The sequence below is a fragment of the Nomascus leucogenys genome, chromosome 19 (assembly GCF_006542625.1).
Source record: "Nomascus leucogenys isolate Asia chromosome 19, Asia_NLE_v1, whole genome shotgun sequence".
NCBI classification, from domain to species: domain Eukaryota; kingdom Metazoa; phylum Chordata; class Mammalia; order Primates; family Hylobatidae; genus Nomascus; species Nomascus leucogenys.
Genome location: NC_044399.1, coordinates 29579317 through 29592520, shown reverse-complemented (window position 1 = coordinate 29592520; position 13204 = coordinate 29579317). Strand labels below are relative to the sequence as shown.

Sequence of the window (13204 nt, the reverse complement as noted above, 5' to 3'; positions counted from 1 at the left end):
ACCCAGGAGGCGGAGCTTGCAGTGAGCCGAGATCGCACCACTGCACTCCAGCCTGGGGGACAGAGCGAGACTCGGTCTCAAAAAAAAAAAAAAAAAAAAATTAGCCGGGCGTGGTGACACGTGCCTGTAGTCCCAGCTACTCAGGAGGCTGAGGAAGGAGGATTGCTTGAACCCAGGAGGTGGAGGTTGCAGTGAGCTGAGACTGCGCCACTGCACTCCAGCCTGGGCGATAGAGTGAGACTCCATCTAAAAAAAAAAAAACTAATATGTAAGAACTAATGTCACAAACAATTCTAAAAATTAATTCCCTGCCAAATATACTACCTGGCATATATAAACATCACAGGCCTAAATATATAAACACCACAGGCCTAAATATTCATTTCCCTATACTTTAACTATGTGAAAACATTCTAAATTACCAAATGACACTGGGTGGTCAGCAAACTAGTTCTCTTTTTCCAAAAGCAAAAACAACAAAAACACTTCTGCCCTTTAACATTCAAAGAAAGATTATTAAAAATCTTAATTCTTGGCAATCCTTATTCCAAAGTTGCTTGCACTTATCAGACTGGGACCAATAGATCCAAAGGGTAAGGCCAAGATTGGCAAATGCATGTGACTCTCAGCTTTTCCACTGATACCCTCCTAAAGATGCGTGTCCCAAGTCCAGCAATACAGTCTTTAACACTCATTTACTAAGTGCCATCAAGAGCAAGTAGTGATGGCCAGGTATGGTGGCTCACGCCTGTAATCCCAACACTTTGGGAGGCTGAGGGGGGTGGATCACCTGAGGTCAGGAGTTCGCGACCAGCCTGACCAACATGGTGACACCTGTCTCTACTAAAAATACAAAAATTAGCTGGGCGTGGTGGCAGGCGCCTATAATCCCAGCTACTTGGGAGGCTGAGGCAGGAGAATCACTTCAACCTGGGAGGCGGAGGTTGCAGTGAGCCGAGATTGCGCCATTGCTCTCCAGCCTGGGCAACAAAGAGCGAAACTCCGTCACAAAAAAAAAAAAAGAAACAAAAACAGCAAGCAGTGAGGATAAAAGACAAGAGCCAGTCCTCACTCTCAAAGAACCTAGAGACTAGCTGGGATCAAAGTGGAGCAAACCAGCAATCAGTACAATAGAAGTGCTAGGTCTGCATATGCACACGCACATGCACACACACTAACAGTTTCAGAGATTGTCCCCTTACCACCTTTGACAGCACAGTCAACTGCAAATCTGATAGGTAAAAAATAGTATGTCATTTAATCTGCATTCCTTTGATTACTTATCAGAATAAAAATGTTTCTCATATGCTTCTTGGTCATTTGTATTTCTTTATGAACTCCGATCATAAAGTGATAATACCTGGGTCCAGAGGAAGCACTCAGTGTCAGCTACTGTTATTACTATTATCACTACTGTTATTACTATTATCACTACTGTTATTTTTTTTTAAGGCTAATCAAGTGAAGCAGTGGGAGTAGAGAAGGAACAAAGAAATCTGTAACTGGCTGTGCTCAATTAATAGTAAACACCACTATACTTGGACCAGCCACTACTGTTATTAAAGACTAGGGGAAGGAAGTTTCCAGAACAGGGTAGAGTCCATCTTAAGCAGAGGTAACTGCTTGTGTGAAGACCCAGAGGCAAGGAACAACAGGGTACACAGAAGGAACTGGGCACAAGCAGTCTGTACTACTGCATACAGGATGCTCAGGAAGACGTGGAGCGATGACCTGGCAAAACATTTCAACTCTACCTTCAAAGCTAGGAGAGCCATGGTGGAAGAGGGATATGATCATACGCTTGGACATGCATTTTACAAGGATCATGTTGGCAGCGACTTGGAAGAGAGAAAGCAGTCAAGGAGAATGATTACAAGGCAACAGAAGATCATGCAGCCAAAAGGGTGATGAAGGTCTGGACTCAAAAAGGAGAAGTAGGATGACTAGGAAAACATTATGAGCTAGGATCTCAAGAATGTGTTGACTAGAATGGCACAAGAAGGAATCCAAAGGCCTCTCAAATCCCTGATTTGAGTGACTGGCTGGGTGACACTACCGCTCACTAAGATATGAAGATAGGAAGAGGTTGGACTTGGGGAAGTGGATAAGATCATTTTAAAATGCCCATAGGATGGCCGGATGCAGTGGCTCATGCCTGTAATCCCAGCACTTTGGCAGGCTGAGGCAGGTGGATCACCTGAGGTCAGTTCGAGCCCAGCCTGGCCAACATGGTGAAACCCCATCTCTACTAAAAATACAAAAACTGGCCGGACGTGGTGGCGCACATCTGTAATCCCAGCTACCCAGAGGCTGAGGCAGGAGAATCGCTGGAACCTGGGAGGTAGAGGCTGCCATGAGCCGAGACCGTGACACTGCACTCCAGCCTGGGTGATAGAGCGAGACTCCGTCTCAATAGTAATAATAATAAAAATAAAATAAAACGCCCATAGGACATCCAAGTAGAGCTGTCCAGGAAGCAACTGTATATATGGGATTGGAGATCAGAAAACTAGTCAGAGCTGGAAAAACACACATTTGCAAATCATCGGCATATGGACGGCAAGTGAGGCACAAGTTTATCTAGGGCATTCCTCAGAAACTGCACAGGGTGAGAGGAAGGGTCAAGGGAAGGCAAATACTAATGTTTTTAGAAGCAGAAGAGGAAAAAAGTTTGCAAAGAAAACCAAGAGTATGGGCCAGGCTCAGTGACTCATACACTTTGGGAGGCCGAGGCAGGCGGATCACCCGAGGTCAGGAGTTCGAGACCAGCCTGGCCAACATTGAAGCCTGTCTCTACTAAAACTACAAAAATTAGCCAGATGTGGTGGCAGGCACCTGTAATCCCAGCTACTGGGAAAACTGAGGCAGGAGAATGGCTTGAACCCAGGAGACGGAGGTTGCAGTGAGCCGAGATCGCGCCATTGCACTCCAGCCTGGGCAAAAAAGCAAGACTCTGTCTCGAAAAAAAAAAGTTTCAAAGATAAAACAAAAATCTTGTTAAAGATGAATACATAAGAAGCTAAAGAAATAATCTACTTCTTTAAGTCATGCTATCAATTTGCACCAAAATTTTCATTTCCTATGTGTAGGTGTTGAAGGTCTAGTACCCATGATAAATGACATACACCTGTTCTGGGCTGAATTGTGTTCCCCAAAAGAGATATGTAGCACTGCAGGGGGCTGGGCACAGTGGCACATTCCTGTAATCCCAGCACTTTGGGAGGCCAAGGCCACAGGATCGCTTGAGCTCAGGAGTTCAAGATCAGCCTGGGCAACATGGCAAGATCCGTCTTTACCAAAAATATTAAAAAATAGCCAGATGTGGGCCGGGTGCGGTGTCTCACGCCTGTAATCCTAGCACTTTGGGAGGCCGAGGCGGGTGGATCACGAGGTCAGGAGATCGACATGAACCCAGGAGGCAGAGCTTGCAGGGAGCTGAGTATGCGCCACTGCACCCCAGCCTGGGCAACAGAGCAAGACTCCATCTCAAAAAAAAAAATAGCCAGATGTGGTAGTGCACGCACCTGTAGTCCCAGCTACTCGGGAAGCTCAGGTGGGAGGATGGCTTGAGCCCGGGGGTTAGGGGGCTGGAGGTTGCAGTGATCCAAGTGCCACCGCACTCCAGCCTGAATGACAAAGGGAGACCCTGTCTCAAAAAAAAAAAAAAAAAAAAAAAAAAAGATATGTAGTACTCCTAACATTCAGTACCTCAGAATGTGATTTTAGAGACGGGATCTTCAGACCAGGTGTGGTAGCTCACGCCTGTAATCTCAGCACTTTAAGTGGCCGAGGGGGGTGGATCACTTGAGGTCAGGAGTTCGAGACCAGCCTGGCCAATGTGGTGAAACCCCGTCTCTACCAAAAATGTAAAAATTAGCTAGGCATGGTGGCGAGCACCTGTAACTCCAGCTACTTGGGAGGCTGAGGCAGAAGAATCACTTGAACCTAGGAGGAGGAGGTTGCAGTGAGCTGAGATCACACCACTACACTCCAGCCTGGGCAACAAAGAGAAACTCTGAAAAAAAAACCGAGATAGGATCTTCAAAGAGGTCATAAAGTCAAAATGAGGTCATCAGGGAGGACTCTAATCCCAGTATGACTTGTCTTTATAAAAAAGGGGAAATTGTGGACACAGAGAAATACACACAGGGAAGCTGGGCGCAGTGGCTCATGCCTGCAATCCCAGCACTTTGGGAGGCTGAGGGGGGCAGATCACTTAAGGTCAGGAGTTTGAGACCAGCCTGGGCAACAAGGTGCAGCCCTGTCTCTACAAAAAATACAAAATTTAGGCTGGGTGCTGTGGCTCATGCCTATAATCCCAGCACTTTGGGAGGCCAAGATAGGCAGATCACCTGAGGTCAGGAGTTCAAGACTGGCCTGGGCAACATGGTGAAACCGTTTCTACAAAAAATACAAAAAATTAACTGGGCATGGTGAGACGTGCCTGTAATCCCAGCTACTTAGGAAGCTAAGGAAGGAGAATCACCTGAACCTGAGTGGCAGAGGTTGCAGTGAACCAATATTATGCCACTGCACTCCAGCCTGGGCAACAGAGCAAGACTCGGTTTTAAAAAACAAAAGAAATACACACAGGGAGAACTCTACATAAGGACTGGAGTTATGCTGCCACCAGAAGCTAGAAGAGAGGCTTGAAACAGATCCTGTCCCAGTTGCTTCAGAGGAAGCATGCCTCTGCCCTTAGATTTCTAGCCTCCAGAACAGTGAGACAATAAATTTCTGTTATTTAAGCCACTCAGTGTATATCACTCTGTGGCAGCAGCCTTAGCAAACAGATGTCACAAGAAAATTCGCAGCTCAGGTTTACTAAGTACCTACCAGGTGCTGTTCTAAACACTCTGCATCAAAAAACTCATTTAATCCTTATAAAGTCCACTCTAGGATCTAGGTACTATCATTATACCCTTTTTACGGTGTGGACACCAAGGTTCTAAGAGGTTAATGAACTTACCCCATATCACATAGCCAGAGCCCTCTCTCTCACTACTAGGCTATGAGGAGCTATTATTAATAGTAATTACAATAAGAGCTGGCGTGGTGGCTCACGCCTGTAATCTCAGCACTTTAGGAGGCCAAGGCGGGTGGATCACTTGAGGCCAGGAGTTTGAGACCAGCCTGGCCAACATAGTGAAACCCCGTCTCTACTAAAAATACAAAAATTAGCTGGGCATGCTGGCATGCGCCTGTAATCCCAGCTACTTGAGAGGCTGAGGCAGGAGAATTGCTTGAACTTGGGAGACGCAGGTTGCAGTGAGCCGAGATCGTGCCACTGAACTCCAGCTTGGGCGACAGAGCAATATTCCGTCTCAAAAAAAAAAAAAAAAAAATTAGTAATCATGATAAGAACAGTAGTAGTTCACTAAGCCAAACACTGCCCTATGTCCTTTACAGATATAATACAAAAGTCCTCTGAAGTAAGTGTTATTATTTCCAGTATGAAGGAGGAACCCGAATCTCAGAGAGATTAAGAAAATCACCCAAAGTCACACGGTTAAGAGTGCTGAGATTAGGCCGAGCACGGTGGCTCATGCCTGTAATCCCAGCACTTTGGGAGGCCGAGGCGGGTGGATCACCTGAGGTCAGGAGTTTAAGACCAGCCTGGCCAAGCTGGTGAAACCCCATCTCTACTAAAAATAAAAATAAAAAAATTAGCTGGCCATGGTGACAGGCGCCTGTAATCCCAGCTACTCGGGAGGCTGAGGCAGGAGAATCACTTGAACCCAGGAAGTGGAGGTTGCAGTGAGCCAAGATCACCTGGACAACAAAGTGAGACTCTGTCTCATTAAAAAAAAAAAAAAAAAAGGAAGAATGCTGAGATTATATGTAATTGCTAACTTAAGGGGATATACAATGAAAACCTTTTTTTACTAAAACTTTAAGAGCAAGTTAATTTTAATTTTTTTTTTTTTTTTCTTTAATGAGACAAGAGGCAAGGTCTGGCTCTATCACCCAGGCTGGACTGCAGGGGCCCAATCACAGCTCACTGCAACCTCCACCTCCCAGGCTCGAGCCATCCTCCCACCTCAGCCTCTCAAGTAGCTGCAACTACAGGTGCACACCACCATGCCTGGCTAATTTTCTTTTGTATTTTTAGTAGAGACGGGGTTTTGCCATGTTGCCCAGGCTGGTCTCAAACTCGTGTGCTCCAGCGATCTGCCTGTTCAGCCTCCCAAAGTGCTAGGATTACAGGCATGAGCCATCGTGCCTGACCAAGTTAAATTTTTTAATGCCTGACTTTGCAGTTCAATACTAGAAATATACATCTATAAATTCAAAATTCTTGAAGATCCCAAGAGAACACGTGTCCTAGATTATGGGCCCTTTTGCATATCCCCTCAACCACTGTTCAAGAACTATTCTCTCGGCTGGGCAAGGTGGCTCATGCCTGTAATCCCAGCACTTTGGGAGGCCGAGTCAGGCGGATCACGAGGTCAGGAGATCGAGACCATCCTGGCTAACACGGTGAAACCCCGTCTCTACTAAAAATACAAAAAATTAGGCCGGGCGCGGTGGCTCAGGCTTGTAATCCCAGCACTTTGGGAGGCCGAGGAGGGCGGATCACGAGGTCAGGAGATCAAGACCACGGTGAAACCCCGTCTCTACCAAAAAAAAAAAAAATACAAAAAAATTAGTCGGGCGTGGTGGCAGGTGCCTGTGGTCCCAGCTACTCGGGAGGCTGAGGCAGGAGAATGGCGTGAACCCAGGAGGCGCAGTTTGCAGTGAGCCGAGATTGCGCCACTGCACTCCAGCCTGGGTGACAGAGCGAGACTCCGTCTCAAAACAAAAAAAAAAACTATTCTCTCTCAGTTAGAACCCTTGCCATTTCTCTGAATTCCAGACACAGAAAGAGAAGAAAAGGAAGGATTGAGATGCTGTTCTTTAAAATTTTTAATTTTCTATTTAATTTTTAAAATCTGATACAAACATCAGAAAGTGTAAAAAGATATAATGCAATGAGAAGTCTCCTTCCCACTCTGTCCTCTACCTGAACAATTCCTAGACCTAACAGGTAACCAGTGCCACCATTTTCTTATTTATTCTTCTAAAGGTTTGTGTTGTTGTTGTTGTTGTTGTTGTTGTTGAACCAGAGTCTCGCTGGGTCGGCCAGGCTGGAGTGCGGTGGCATGATCTTGGCTCACTGCAAGCTCCGTCTCCCGGGCTCAAGCAATTCTCCTGCCTCAGCCTCCCGAGTAGCTGGGATTACAGGCGTGTGCCACCACGCCCCAGCTAGTTTTTGTATTTTCAGTAGAGACGGGATTTCACCATATTGGCCAGGCTGGTCTCAAACTCCTGACCTCAGGTAATCCACCCACCTTGGCCTCCCAAAGTGCTGGGATTACACGTGTGAGCCACCGCGCCCAGCCCTAAAGATCTTTTTTTTTTTTTTTTTTGCATACATACACCAATGCAAATTATCTTTTTCTCTTTTTTTTTTTCCAAAAAACACAAAGGGTATCAAATCATACATACTCTTCTGCATCTTGCTTTTATCACTTAACTGTCTGCCTTGCAGATCTTTCTGTATCATATTAAATTATGTTTTAATTCTCTTGTTTTGCTTGTCAAGAAGTTTTTACTTGATTTCACCATAGTTCAGTCTAGCACACAAGGCACTCAGCAGCCCTAAGAACTACCTGAGACAACTGATGATGGCTCCATGCTACACACTAAAGACCCTGTATCTTTTCTCTCCTCCTCATCTTAATTTCACTCTTTTCTCCAACTCACTCAATTCTCCTTCCTTTCCCTACTCCTCTCCCATCTCACCCACTCCTTAGCCCTAACCCTGACAACTAGACCCCAGTAACATCACTGACATTGCTTAGTCGTGGCTAGAAATATTCAGGCTTTAAAAAGGTACAGACTCCTAACATAGAGAAAAAGGGATAAATAATAATTTCCATGAGAACTTCTAATTAACAAAAGTGCCTTAAATTGAGGAGTTTTGGTTTGGAGTTATTCTTCCTTGTTACTTGCCTCCTCTGGCATTTTGGTTTGTGAAGAGTGCGTGAGTGTGACGCTATTTTCTATACGCATGGAAACAAGCACATACTCAGTCTAACATTTAAGCAATGACTGACAGAACGACAGAGTTCATTCTACAATAAGATAATTGGAAACAAAATATAAGAGCTATATAAAATAAACATTTGGGCTCCAAAATATGCACTTTAATTAACCTATCATTTCTTTTTACTTAAATTAAGTAGCTCCAATCTGAAACTACATCTTAGAAATGTTTTAAGGATATTCACCAATGAAAAAGAGAATAAAGATCCCTCTCCCCGCTTTTATTTTCCAGCCCACAAACTCAATGCTATCCTCCCCGCAAAAAGTACCTTTTTTTCTGATCAGATGAACACTGTAATTTTTAAGGTTTCTAAGTAATAAAAATAGGAAGAAAACATTACCCCCCAAAATTGGTTTACACTTAGAAGATGTTTCCTACTGAGCAAAGGATTGGTAAGGAACATAAAATTAAGGCAGCCACCTAACTGCATTCTTAAGTAGTAACAGGTGGTAACTCACAGTATGGAGCTGATTTCCTTTCTCTATTCCTGCCATGCCAGAGACCTCTAGTAGAACTTCTGAGGTTACTGTATTATAACCCAGGTTCAGAGAGATTTAGAGGTAAAACCTTAAACATTGGAAATATCTTTAAAAGTAGGGCTTTGTGTACCAAATACATTCGTTAAAACCTAGGAAACTATAAAATGAAATCCAATATATTGATCTCAATCCCCTTGCCTGCTTCCTAAAAAGGACAGAGGCCACCAACACTGGTGCCCAACACTTGCTAAGTCAAAACACTCTTACACAGGTCCTCCGATTCTTAACGGGTTCAGAACTTCTGGTTGCATTCCCCATGCAACCCCTCCAACTCTACAGGGAGAATGCTGGAAAAACTGTGTCATTTTGGCTTCCTGTATATTAATATGCTTGCACTCATTATCCAGCAATAGCAGCTGAAACATAAATGAAGATGAGAACTCAGTCTACATGACCTAAGATTTCCCACAAGTCCAGATATTTAGGTTACACACACTGCATTATTGTCTGATTTCTCCTCTGCATCAATCTGGAAGTCCACAGGGCAGATTAGCACACAACAATCTTAACTAAGCTAGTATCCAACTCTGAAGAAAGGCAAAGCTGGTGGAGGGTTTCCAAGACTCCTTATCCTTCTCTGTCCTTCCTCCCATCCCCTACCTACGTCTTTTCTGTTTGTTTTTATTTAATTTTATTTTTTTAATGTATTTTTAGTCACAAGAAAATCAAAGAGGCCACCAACTTAAGTCTTAAGTTCTGCCCTTTGCTTAGTCCTAATGGAGAGTTCTTTGGCCATCTATGTACAAGAGATTAGAGGAGCCAAAGAGACTGGAGAACCACATCAATGGGAGCTTTTTCATCTAAAGGTCATCTGTTCACACTGTCCAAATGAGGTTTACCCTGTGAAATAAAACTTGGTGTGCTACCTGCTGAGAAAAATAGTATGAAATGTCACACAAAGGACTGGGGTGCAGCAGGAGGACTCTGAAAGAGTCAGACGTGTAAACCAGCAGGTCTTAGAATGTTCTAATATACTATATGAAGTTTCAGAGTAAACAAATGGTTAATGACACATCTTTTGTAACACATGAATCAGCTACTGATTTGCAAGAATGGGACACACCCTAGTACCTATGACTCTAAAGTACCTGTTTGAAAAGTGGACCTAGATGTTTGCATTGCCAACCCATCCTAAGATTGGAACATAATTTTACAACTATGTAACTTGCCATAATTTAAAGTTAAAAAGATCACTGCCTTTCATTATAATGGAAGTTAATTTGAGAACTTCATTAAAACGTTCACACCAATAATCAAAGAACAGTAGCACTACAAAGTAAGATATAGCCAATCAATCCTAGGAAGCAAACACAAGAGGCAAGAGAAATGGCAGGTAAAGGAAGTGAAGAATAGCAAATTCAAAAATTACAATATTCCCAATTCTAAAGAAAAATGAATAAAATGAGGCTGGTAATGAAAAAATAACACATCTTACCTTAAGAGGCATCCAAATAGCATTCATAGTGTCAGGATATAAAGACAATACTCAGAAATGAGTAAGAAATCTTAGTAATTCCCTCGGTTACCAAGTATAAGCAGGTAGGAAACCCTTTTGTTTCGAGAAGGTATCTGAAAGAGAGGATTTTCATTTAGACTAAAAAATAATCAAGACAATGCAAATAGTTTAAGCTACCTGGGCAGGGATTTTGAAGTACTATTTGCCTCATCGCACTAAAAAAGTATAGAAAATACAGTCCCCTTTAGAAAAGGGCAAATGTGTGTCTCCATATATATGTGTAGAAACATACTTTACATAAGAAGAGAAATAAATATGTAACACGTATTTTAGACAATGTAAAATTGCTTATCAAACAATTAGCCAAAATCCCAGCGAGAATAAAGTAATTTTCCAGGGTACTTCATAAACACTAAACGTGATTTGTTAACTAACCATCTAAAAAAAGACCCTTGCCACATTTAATTATATCTAGTAAAGTAAAACCTCTCTAATCATCCCGACTGTCCCAAGATTATGCTTAAGTTTCAGAGTCAATTCCACATGAAAAGTAAAACCTATTCTTGACTGAAGTACTAGAAACAAATAAAAGACCCTTCTTCCCCAGAGATCGTTAAAAGCAGACCGAGCAACTTAATTTTGAGGGTGGGAGGAAGGTAAATTTGCCTGGAGCCAGGAGGATGGACTAAATGACCTCTGGTAGGATCCTCGTTCAAGTCCTAGGCCTGTATATAATTCCAGCTTAACCAGTTACTGCTTCGCTTAAAATGGAGGCTTGCCCGCGTAGGGACAAAAATAACAGCACCCACTTCGTTAAAAATAAATGTCGAAAAGTACCCTTATTTAAATAAAATAAAAAATAAACACCTCTGGAGTGGATGTGTTCTTGCTATGCGTTTGTCACTGAGGTTTCGAAGACTTGGCATCACTTTCCTTACCGCTCACCGGATTTTGGGGGAGGAGCGGGGGGCGGCAGTTTGACTCTTGACCCAAGTCTCAGGCGGGCTTCAGAGCCCCACAGGGGCCCCCAACTCCAGAGCCAGAGGGAGCGGAGAGGCGAGAGCCCGAGATCGCACCTCCCCCCACCGCGGACCCCAGTCCCAAACCTACGCCTCACCTCCCCGCAGTGGGGCGCCTCCTTCTGCCCCATTCCCATTGTTAGGGAGGGGAGAGCGCGGGGTGGGCTCAGGGCAGGGGCGCCCGCGGCCGTTGCCCGGCTCCCTTCAGGAGGGGCGGCCCGCGGGATGCGGCTTCCCTTCCTCTCCGCGTCGGTCCGTCCCACCTCGGCTCGGCCTGGCGCCCCGAGCTCCGCTCCGCGCCCCCGGCCGCGGCCCCGGCCCGCCCCCCGGGCAGCCAGGCCCCCTGGCCACTCGGCCGGCAGCCCGCGGCCCAGGCCTACGAGTGGGCGCAGGGTGGGGGTCCCCATGCCCCACACACGCGTCCCCTCTCCCCAAGCCCCGCCGCTTCCAGGGCCCTCGGCGGCGCCCGCTCCCCGGGCCCCGCGGCCCCCCGCCTCCCAGCCGGGCCGCTCCCTCGAGCTCGTCGGGTCGGGGCCGCCTCCTCTACCTCACCATCACCTTTGCCCACTCGTGCCCCCACCCCCAGGGGCACCAGCGCCAAAGGCAGCTCCCCCAGCCCCGGACCTACCTGCACGGTTCAACCAAGCCTAGAAGTGGGGGCGGGGAATCTTCCGCCCTCCTCTGGCGTTCATTGGCCCTTCAGGGGCATATCGTGAGCGCCATTGGCTGAGCTATGGTGTCCGTCAGGGCGATGGGGCGGGACAGAAGGGGGAGAGGGATGCTGGTGCCTCGGCGTCTCTGTCTCTGTGTATCTCGCTGTCTCTGTCTCCGTCTCGGCCCTTGGAAATGAGAGGCTTTTGGATGAGAGGACTAGAAGGGGGCCTGAGGTGGGAGGAATAGGAATAGGAATCCTGACAGAGCGTCACGCCAGTTGGCCACTCTGAACCCCCTACCTAAGTCCTCTTTAGGTTCTCTTCTCCATCACCCCCGACCTCTGCCCCTCACCCCTCGAGGTTCCTTCATCCAGGAAGCGACGTGATGAAAACTCCAGGCCGGAAGGCCATAGGGAGAGATGTTATATATGTATATAAAATATACACATATAAATATTTATATGTAAACTCAACCAGATATCAGTTCACTAGGGCCTGGAAAGGAAAGGGCACACATCTCACAGACAGGGAAGGACTCGAGATAGAGCCGGTAGAAGAAGGAATCAAAAATCACTCTAAGAGCTGGCAACAGTGGTTACCTCCTGGGAGGGGAACTGAGTGCCTAGGGAACCAGCGGGCGGAAGACTCACATATCTCGGCGTATCCTTTGTATCCATTGATTTTTGCACCATTCATCAAGATTCCAATTTAAAAAAAAAGATTTAAATCTTTAAATAAGGTCGCAAAACCAGGGGACAGACAAGATAATTGGGCAGGAAAATTGGCGCAACATGCAGATTTGGGAAGGAATCTTAGCTTTTAATATGTTCAGTTCCAGGTAATAGGGTTTTGTAAAACCCAGTGAAAGTGTCCCAGAGGCAACTGAAGTGATGGAACTTGAGAGAGGGTAGACATTCAGGACTAGAGAAGATGCAGGGTCCTCTGCCTAAAGATAGTGGTCTATGACATGCTAAAGGATAAACTCCCGAAGAAGGGTAATAAGACACCCACAGTAAAAGGTAGGAGGACGAAAAAGAAGGTCAGTGAGGTAAAAGAAAAGAATATTAAAGAGGCATGAAAATTAAGGGAGGAAGGGTCTGTGGAAAATAGAATAATAAAACTATGAGAGAGGCCGGACATGGTGGCTCACGCCTGTAATCCCAGCACTTTGGGAGGCCAAGGCGAGTGGATCACCTGAGGTCAGGAGTTCGAGACCAGCCTGCGCAGGTTGGTGAAACCAGATCTCTAATAGAAAAGCAAAAAAAAATTAGCCGAGCTCGTGGTGCGCCTCTGTAATCCCAGCTACTGGAAAGGCTGAGGTGAGAGAATTGCTTGAACCGGGAGGCGGAGGCTGCAGTGAGCCAAGATCGCGCCACTGCACTCCAGCCTGGGCGACAGAGCGAGACCCTGTTTCAAAAAAAAAAAAAAAAAAAAAAACTATGAGAGCC

General features: G+C 45.6%; 1 protein-coding gene across 6 annotated transcripts in view; it reads right to left on the bottom strand.

The window, feature by feature from the left end:
* KANSL1 (KAT8 regulatory NSL complex subunit 1) overlaps positions 1 to 11765 on the bottom strand; it is a 191920-nt gene extending 180155 nt beyond the window's left edge. For 5 of the 6 annotated variants that reach the window (XM_030799940.1, XM_030799942.1, XM_030799944.1 and 2 more), the window contains exons 1-2: positions 11732 to 11765; positions 10064 to 10197 (exon numbers count right to left, since the gene is read on the bottom strand). The gene's annotated coding sequence lies outside the window, so the exon portion shown is untranslated. Of the gene's footprint in view, positions 1 to 10063; positions 10198 to 10951; positions 11119 to 11731 lie in introns of those variants that run through there. The other variant, XM_030799941.1, reaches the window with a different exon arrangement.
* Between the last annotated feature and the right edge of the window lie 1439 nt (positions 11766 to 13204).